This window comes from Salvelinus namaycush, chromosome 3 (assembly GCF_016432855.1).
Source record: "Salvelinus namaycush isolate Seneca chromosome 3, SaNama_1.0, whole genome shotgun sequence".
NCBI lineage: Eukaryota > Metazoa > Chordata > Actinopteri > Salmoniformes > Salmonidae > Salvelinus > Salvelinus namaycush.
The window spans coordinates 18,124,694-18,133,269 of record NC_052309.1 but is presented as its reverse complement, the minus strand read 5'-3'; positions in this window follow the sequence as shown (position 1 = coordinate 18,133,269).

Sequence of the window (8,576 nt, the reverse complement as noted above, 5' to 3'; positions counted from 1 at the left end):
GACAGGTGTGGCATATCAAGAAGCGTATTAAACAGCATGATTATTATACAGGTGTGTTGTGTTGGGGACAATAAAAGGCCACTCTAAAATGTGCAGTATTATCACACAACACAATGCCACTGATGTCTAAAGTTTTGAGGGAGTGTGCAATTGGCATGCTGAATGCAGGAATGTCCACCAGAACTGTTGCCAGACAAAGTTCATTTCTCTACCAAAAGCTGCTTCCAACATCGTTTTAGAGAATTTGGCAGTACGTCCAACTGGCCTCACAACCGCAGACCACGTGCATGGTGTCATGTGGGCGAGAGGTTTGCTAATGTCAATGTTGTAAACAGAGTGCCCCATGGTGGCAGTGGGATTATGGTATGGGCAGGCATAAACATAAATACAGCAGGTCAGCCACCAGGGAGAGACTCATCGAGGCCTGGTGACAGACGGAGTATACATCACGAGGCGATGGCGCCATCTGCTGGACATGCCAGATCTCGACGGCTCTCCGGCCAGGACTAAATGGGGCTGATTGGGAGTTGGTGAGTAATCAAGGGCTGATTGCTCTCCCGCTGTACAAGTCCCATAAAGCTGCCAGAAGGGCAGCACACAGGGAAGAGATTGGGGGAAGAAAGGACTCCCATATAGTTGGGGACCGTTGCAGAGGTAACAGGAGTGAGTTCAGTGCTTGATCCCCACAGGATACAGCAAGACCCGGAGCCCAGAAGATGGTATCCCGGAGAGGGTCTCAATGGGGGAGACCCATTCTTTTCTTTTGGACTATTATTTGAATGAAACTGAGCTAATCCTACTCTGTGTCTGATCTGTGTAAACGTTTTGACACAACCCCCTGGTCTACCACACTACGGAAAATGAACACAAATCAATTTTATCAATGGCAATTTGAATGCACAGAAATACCGTGACGAGATCCTGAGGTCCATTGTGAGGCCAATTTATTTGAGGTATCTGTGACCAGCAGATGCATATCTGTATTCCCAGTCATGTGAAATCGATAGATTAGGGCCTAATGAATTTATTTTAATTGACTGATTGCCTCATTAACTGCAACTCAGTAAAATCTTTGAAATTGTTGCATGTTGCGTGAACATTTTAGTTAAGTATCATTTGCTGTAAAGGTGTCCACATACATACGTTTGGTTTGATTCTAAAATAAGCAACCCTCTGTGTTCCCGAAATAACTTCTCTCGAAAAACTAGAATAAAAGGCAATATTACTGTTGATTAACCACCGAAAAAGGGTGTAAACTTCAGCTACCGAACACTTGCCTCAAGAAAAACCCTTGCCGTATTTCACCCATTCCCTTTGTTCTGGGGCACACAAGTAGCGTGGGCAAAATTAAAAGGTAGACCTGACAGCTCATGAGTTGGTTCTGTTTAAGGGTGCATCTAAATTATCCCAGCTAGAACCATGTGTTTCTTAGAGCTTGGTGAGAGTGTGGTTGTTCTATGGTTATTTTGCTTACAACCTTAAATTTTCTGGGAATGGTGCAGGATAGGTACTTAGCTTTGGAACATTCTCAGCCCATTTAAAGGGATACTTCAGGATTACCAATCTACTGCCCCAGAGTCAAATGAACTCATTCGTACCATTTTTATGTCTCTGCATTCAGTATGAAGGAAGTTAGAGGTCGTTTTGTGAGCCAAGCTAACCACCGTTAGGGCAATGGCTGGAAGTCTATGGTATCTACTAGCATTCTAGCAGTTACCATAGACTTCCTGTCAGTGTGCTAACTCTAGATAGCAACTTCCTTCAAACTGCATGCAGAGTCATAAAAATGGTACCCACGTGTTAATCTGACTCTGGGGAAGTCCTTGTCACGTTCGCTATCCTCAAACTCCCTGTCATAAAACAACCAAGGCGCAGCGTGCATGTCGTTCCACATCTTTTAATTGGAGTGAAAAACTTAACCAACAAAACAAGCAGGTAAACAGCAAAGAACGTGATGCAACCGAGGTAAACACACACAGAAAAATAATAATTACCCACACATTAGGTGGGAAAAAAGGCTGCCTAAGTATGATTCTCAATCAGAGACAACGATAGACAGCTGTCCCTGATTGCGAACCATACCCAGCCAAAACATAGAAATACAGAAACCTAGAAAACAAAACATGCCCACCCCACATCACACCCTGACCTAACCAAATAGAGAAATAAAACGGCTCTCTAAGGTCAGGGCGTGACAGTCCTGAAGTTTCCCTTTAAGGAACTTGACAGAAAATACTTTATTTTCTTGGTATTTCATTACTTTAACAGAATATTTCAAAAGTTTGTACATGGTTACATTTAATTTCAATTTTGGTAATGTTCCAGGAATGTTGTACAACTGGTTTGACATTGGGAATGTTCTCAAATAATTCAGAGAACTTTATGGGGTAGGAAGCATGAGTTTTTATTCACCAAAGTGTGGTCAAAGACTTAGTAACTTAGTTGTAGTCACGATTTGGTTACCTATCACTACAAACAAAGTTATGTTTTGGGGTTATTACATATTTATTCATTTATTTCCCTATATCTTCTAAACTACCTACAATGCACTATTTATCAACATGATATGGAGAATTTACTCTGTGCTACCGAGTTCGTATGCTAGCTCGGTAGCTAGCTCAGGCAAACCATGTTAGCCACAAGTTGGCATGTAATTACATTCCAGACCAGGTGTTGGCGAGGAAGTGTGATGTTAACAAGGAACAGATGCAGCACGTGCAGCCATGCAGCATCCTCATGCTCTTCACAGACTTTGGAGCTATGTTATCTAGTGGGAACCCGTTAAAACGGTCTAAGAATGTTTTTTTAAACATATACATTTCATTCTCAGCATCAACAAAACACTATCTTCTATCTTGTTAAGTGTGTTCGGGTGTGTTGGCTGCACCCACTAATTGGCCACACCTAATCTTAACGAGTGCTTGTTTCCTTTGAAATAGGGTCTGTTTGAACATACTAAAATGAACAGCTTTGTATGAGTAAAAAAACATGGCATGCTAGCGCCATCCTGGTGGTGCAGTGGACAAATTCCATAGCTAGAGAACATGAGATTATAGGTTAGAATCTCACTGATGCTGTGTCACAATAATTGTTTTTATGTGTTTGCATGATTAATGCCTAACACGGAATCCATCCCGGCTGCGTGCCTGCGCCATCGTGCCTACATTTATTTTGTCCCCCCACACCACAACACGCAGGTTAAAATATCAAAACAAACTCTGAACCAATTACATTAATTTGGCGACAGGTCGAAAAGCATTAAACATTTATGGCAATTTAGCTAGCTAGCTTGGACTTGCTAGCTAATTTGTCCTATTTAGCTAGCTTGCTGTTGCTAGCTAATTTGTCCTGGGATATAAACATTGAGTTATTTTACCTGAAATGCACAAGGTCCTCTACCCCGACAATTAATCCACACATAAAACGGTCAACCGAATCATTTCTAGTCATCTCTCCTCCTAGGCTTTTTCTTCTCTTGACTTTATATTGCGATTGGCAACTTTCATAAATTAGGTGCATTACCGCCACTGACCTCGTTCGTCTTCTTTCAGTCACCCACGTGGGTATAACCAATGAGGAGATGGCACGTGGGTACCTGCTTCTATAAACCAATGAGGAGATGGGAGAGGCAGGACTTGCTGCGTGATCTGCGTCACAAATAGAACTGACTTCTATTTTAGCCCTTGGCAACGCAGACGCTCGTTGGCGTGCCCGAGCAGTGTGGGTGCAATAATTTAATAATACAGATTTCTAAATTTATTTTGCAACGTGAGCGGTGTAGTCAGCCTGTAACACTTCAGCTCCACTATTCGAGTTGCGTAGCCATCAGCTTCGTGTCAATGTGACGTTCTACCTACTACACAGAGCGCATTGTTTTGAGAGTGGAGAGTAGAAGGGAAGATAGTCTTTATTCTATTTTCCCCTAATGTACTGTACCATATTTATTGATTATGCGTACAATAGCTTTGGTCCAGTTTTTCGCAAGTACTCATTAAATTGTTGCTAGTGGCTGTACTCTAATTACACAAGTTGCTTTTGTTTATATTGTGAACAGTCAATGTAGCTAGCTAGCTAGCTATAGTTTCTGATAGCTAGTAGCTTCTTGACTTTATAAATCTTAGTACCAAAACCAATGCTGTATAGTCGAGGCTACATTCAAGAAAAATCGACTTTATTTCTCAATATTTAAATTAATACGATAGAATGAACATGCGCGTCAGCCATTGAGAATTAAACATGTGATGCAACGTGAGCGCAACACAGGCAGTATAGCAGCTTTCATTGATTTCAAAGGAAGCATTTCCTCAATGGCTGATGGCAATGCTTGATGACCGATGGCTATAGTGCAGCAGTTCAGTAAGGAAATGAATTTATATGTGTCCTATCTGTAACCCAAAATAACCTAGCAGAGTTATTGAAACATTCAGTGAAAGTTTTAAGGAAGTTATTCAAAAATTTCTATTTTTCAGAGCATTATAAAACCTCCCAGGAAAACTTTCAAAGAACCAGAGTAAAACGTTCTCAGAACCTCCCTGAAAACTAAAAACAAATGTTCCCAGAACAGGCTAAATTTTAACTTCTGTTCTCAGAACGTTTAAAAAACGTTACATTTTATCGGTCAGGAAACAAATTGCTTCGTTCCCGCAACCAATGTGAAACCAAAAACATACAGTCCCACAACTTCCAAGGAACCAAATGTGCTAGCTGGGTAACCACTTTAATCAACAAAACCATTTTTATCTCTGTCCCTTCCCTGACAGTATCTAGAACCCTACTCATGTGGCATCAAGACAACGCTGGAGGTTGGAATCACCAGGGACTGGGAGACCAAGTCACCATGGAAACAGACAAGAGTTCACTCCACAGAGAAGTCTATATTGACTTGAAGGTTTCACTTACGTTTTTCTTGAAGGTTTCACTTACGTTTTTCTTCACGTTTTTCTAAAGGGCACAATGCAGGTGAGACATTTACAATGTTCTAATACAGTGAGAGGCCATGGACTCCTCATTTTAAATCCTAATCATTTCAAATGCTTGTCAGGCTATGATACTTTACAAAGTGCAGTCCATTCCGATAATCAATATCACTTTTCCACTGTCGTTTGTGTAAATCAATGTCTATATTGCAGGTTATACATTATTGCTCTCGTTCTCTTGGTCTCTCACAAACACTATCTCCCCCATCTCCCTTCCCCACTTTCCCCGTTTCTCTTTCTCTCCCTCCCCTCTCTCTATTTATCTTAAGAAATAGCCTAATTGCCCCTAATAGTACAGACATGTCTTTTGTCATGTCATGAACATGCACAATGTAATCATCTATGTCATATATGTAAGTTGAAAACACTATCTTAAAAGCACTGTGTGTGTATCCCAAACCTTGCCAACAAACAATGAGCTATGAATGGATCAGTGGTTCACCAATCAGGGCCTTGATTGGCTCGACAGCAACAAGGCATGATGTGCACTTATTTTTTCTAGAGAATGTTTCTTTAGGACAATCAGGTGACGTCTTGTTTACTAATACACAAAAATGTTCCTGCAACATTCCCATGAAACGTGTCTAGATGTCTACAACATTAATATACCATGTTCTGAGAACATGGCAATCATGTCATTTCAGTCTACTGAAAACCTAACCCTGGGATAGAGTTTTATTTTTTGCAGACAGGTGTATAAAATAAATCGAACACACAGCCATGCAATCTCCATAGCCAAACATTGGCAGTAGAATGGCCTTACTGAAGAGCTCCGTGACTTTCTACTTGGCACCGTCATAGTATACCACCTTTCCAACAAGTCATTTCGTCAAATCTCTGCCCTGCTGGAGCTGACCCTGTCGACTGTAAGTGCTGTTATTGTGAAGTGGAAACGTCTAGAACCAACAACAGCTCAGCTGCAAAGTGATACGCCACACAGGCTCACAGGGGACCGCCGAGTGCTGAAGCGCGTATTGCGTAAAAAGTGTCTGTCCCCAGTTGCAACTCTCACTACCAAGTTCCAAACTGCCTCTGGAAGCAACGTCAACACAATAACTGTTCATCAGGAGCTTCATGAAAGGGGTTTCCATGGCCAACCAGCCGCACACAAGCCAAGCGTCGGCTGGAGTGGCGTAAAGCTCGCCGCCATTGGACTCTGGAGCAGTGGAAATGCGTTCTCTGGAGTGATGAATCACGCTTCACCCTCTGGCAGTCCGACAGACTAATCTGGGTTTGGCGGATGCCAGTAGAACACTACCTGCCCCAATGCACATTGCCAACTGTAAAGTTTGGTGGAGGAGGAATAATGGTCTGGGACTGTTTTTCATTGTTCGGGTTAGGCCCCTTAGTTCCTGTGAAGGGATATGTTAACACTACAGCATACAATGACATTCTAGACCAGGGGTGGGCAATTCCAGTCTTCGGGGGCCTGATTGGTGTCACAGTTTTTCCCCAGCCCCAGCTAACACACCTGATTCCAATAATCACCTAATCATGATTTTCAGTTTAGAATGCAATTTGATTAATCAGCTGTGTTTGCTATGGATGGAGAAAAGGTATGACACCAATCGGGCCCTTTCCTGTTTTAGCATGACAATGCCCCTGTGCACAAAGCGAGGTCCATATAGAAATGGTTTGTCGAGATCGGTGTGGAAGAACTTGACTGGCCTGCACAGAAACCCTGACCTCAACCCCATTAAACACCTTTGGGATGAATTGGAACGCCGACTGTGAGCATGGCCTAATTGCCCAACATCAGTGCCCGACCTCACTAATGCTCTTGTGGTTGAATGGAAGCAAGTCCCTGCAGCAATGTTCCAACATTTAGTGGAAAGTCTTCCCAGAAGAGTGGAGGCTGTTATAACAGCAGAGGGGGGACCAACTCCATATTATTGCCCATGATTTTGCAATGAGATGTTTGATGAGCAGATGTCCACATACTTTTGGTCATGTAGTGTATCTCTCCGATTTGGTCCTGCCGGACATACTGTACCTACACATATGCTATGGTCACAAGACGCAGGCCTGCTTATTGTTCCTAGAATTTCTAAGCAAACAGCTAGAGGCAGGGCGTTCTCCTATAGAGCTCAATTTTTATGGAATGATCTCCCTGACCAAGGCCCTTCCGCCCCAATTGTTCCGTTTGGCTGGGCAGCCAGCTCTAGGAAGAGTTTTGGTGGTTCCAAACTTCCTCCATTTAAGAATGTTGGAGGCCACTGTGTTCTTGGGGACATTTAATACTGCAGACATTTTGTACCGTTCCCCTGATCTGTGCCACGACTCCTGTCTCAGAGCTCAATGGACAATTTCTTTGACCTCATGTTTTTTTTCTCTGACATGCACTGTCAACTGTGGGACGTTATATAAACAGGTGTGTGCCTTTCCAAAATAATTTCCAATCAATTGAACTTACCACAGGTGAACTCCAATCAAGTTGTAGAAACATCTCAAGAATAATCAATGGAAACAGGATGCATCTGAGCTCAATTTCAAGTCTCATAGCAAACGGTCTGAATACTTATGTAAATAAGGTTTTTTATTTTTTATAATTTTGCAAAAATGTCTAAACCTGTTTTCACTGTCATTATGGGCTATTGTGTGGAGATTGATGAGAAAAATAAATAATTTAATATAATTTTAGAATAAGGCTGTAACGTAGCAAAATGTGGAAAAAGTCAAGGTGTCTGAATACTTTCCGAAGGCAGAGGGGAAAGAAGGACATCTGGAAGTGCCATCCAGGGATCCCGGCTCCATATGGGATAGACAGGTTAGCTGACAACGTCACAAAAACGATGCGCGTAATTACATTTTGTAGTAGTCTGTGTGTTGTGATTCTAGATGGCCAAATCACTAGCAACAATGATAAGAAGCTGCCATGCGGGAATCGTAGGTGGCTCGTGTCAGCTAGTGTTATCTTGTTCTTGATATCATGTCTTGTTTTGACTGTCATGTCTATGCTAAAATGGCAAAACACTAGCTAGCTAACCAACAGCTAACGGTGTATTTGAGAGACAAGTGCTGATTTTGCAGATTTCTTTTCAATAAACATTGGAGACAAAACAGTTTACATGTCAACAATCTGTTTTGCCCCGAAGTTGCGCACATGGCGATTGTTGCCAAACAACCAACCCGTTTATAACTGTCCACCTTTTAAATAATGTACCCCTGCATCAACAGCCAGACTAGAGCGTTCCACTGGGAATAGGTTCCCCCACAGTGCTTCCCAAACCTTTGTGTCGTGACATCTTCCTTTGGCCCTCATGAAAATAATGTTTTCCTGCCACAGCCGACAGCTGTGTGACCCAGTAGAAATAACTGACCTACTATTTGGCAAGTACTGGCTCACATCAACCCCCACGTTCACTTGTTTGCAAGATACTCACCTGTGCTGCCATATTATAGCATGTGACATTCACACTTGAAGGTTTATCAGAATGTAGTAATTTCCTGTTGGCTTTTTGCCCACTGGATTTGCAGAATGCATTGTTTCTGTCTGGCCATGTGGCCTCATTGTACATAAATTGAATAAAATAAATACATGTTCAAAAAGTCCCAAGACAACCAAATACTCCCATTCACTCAGACTTGCAAACTCTAATT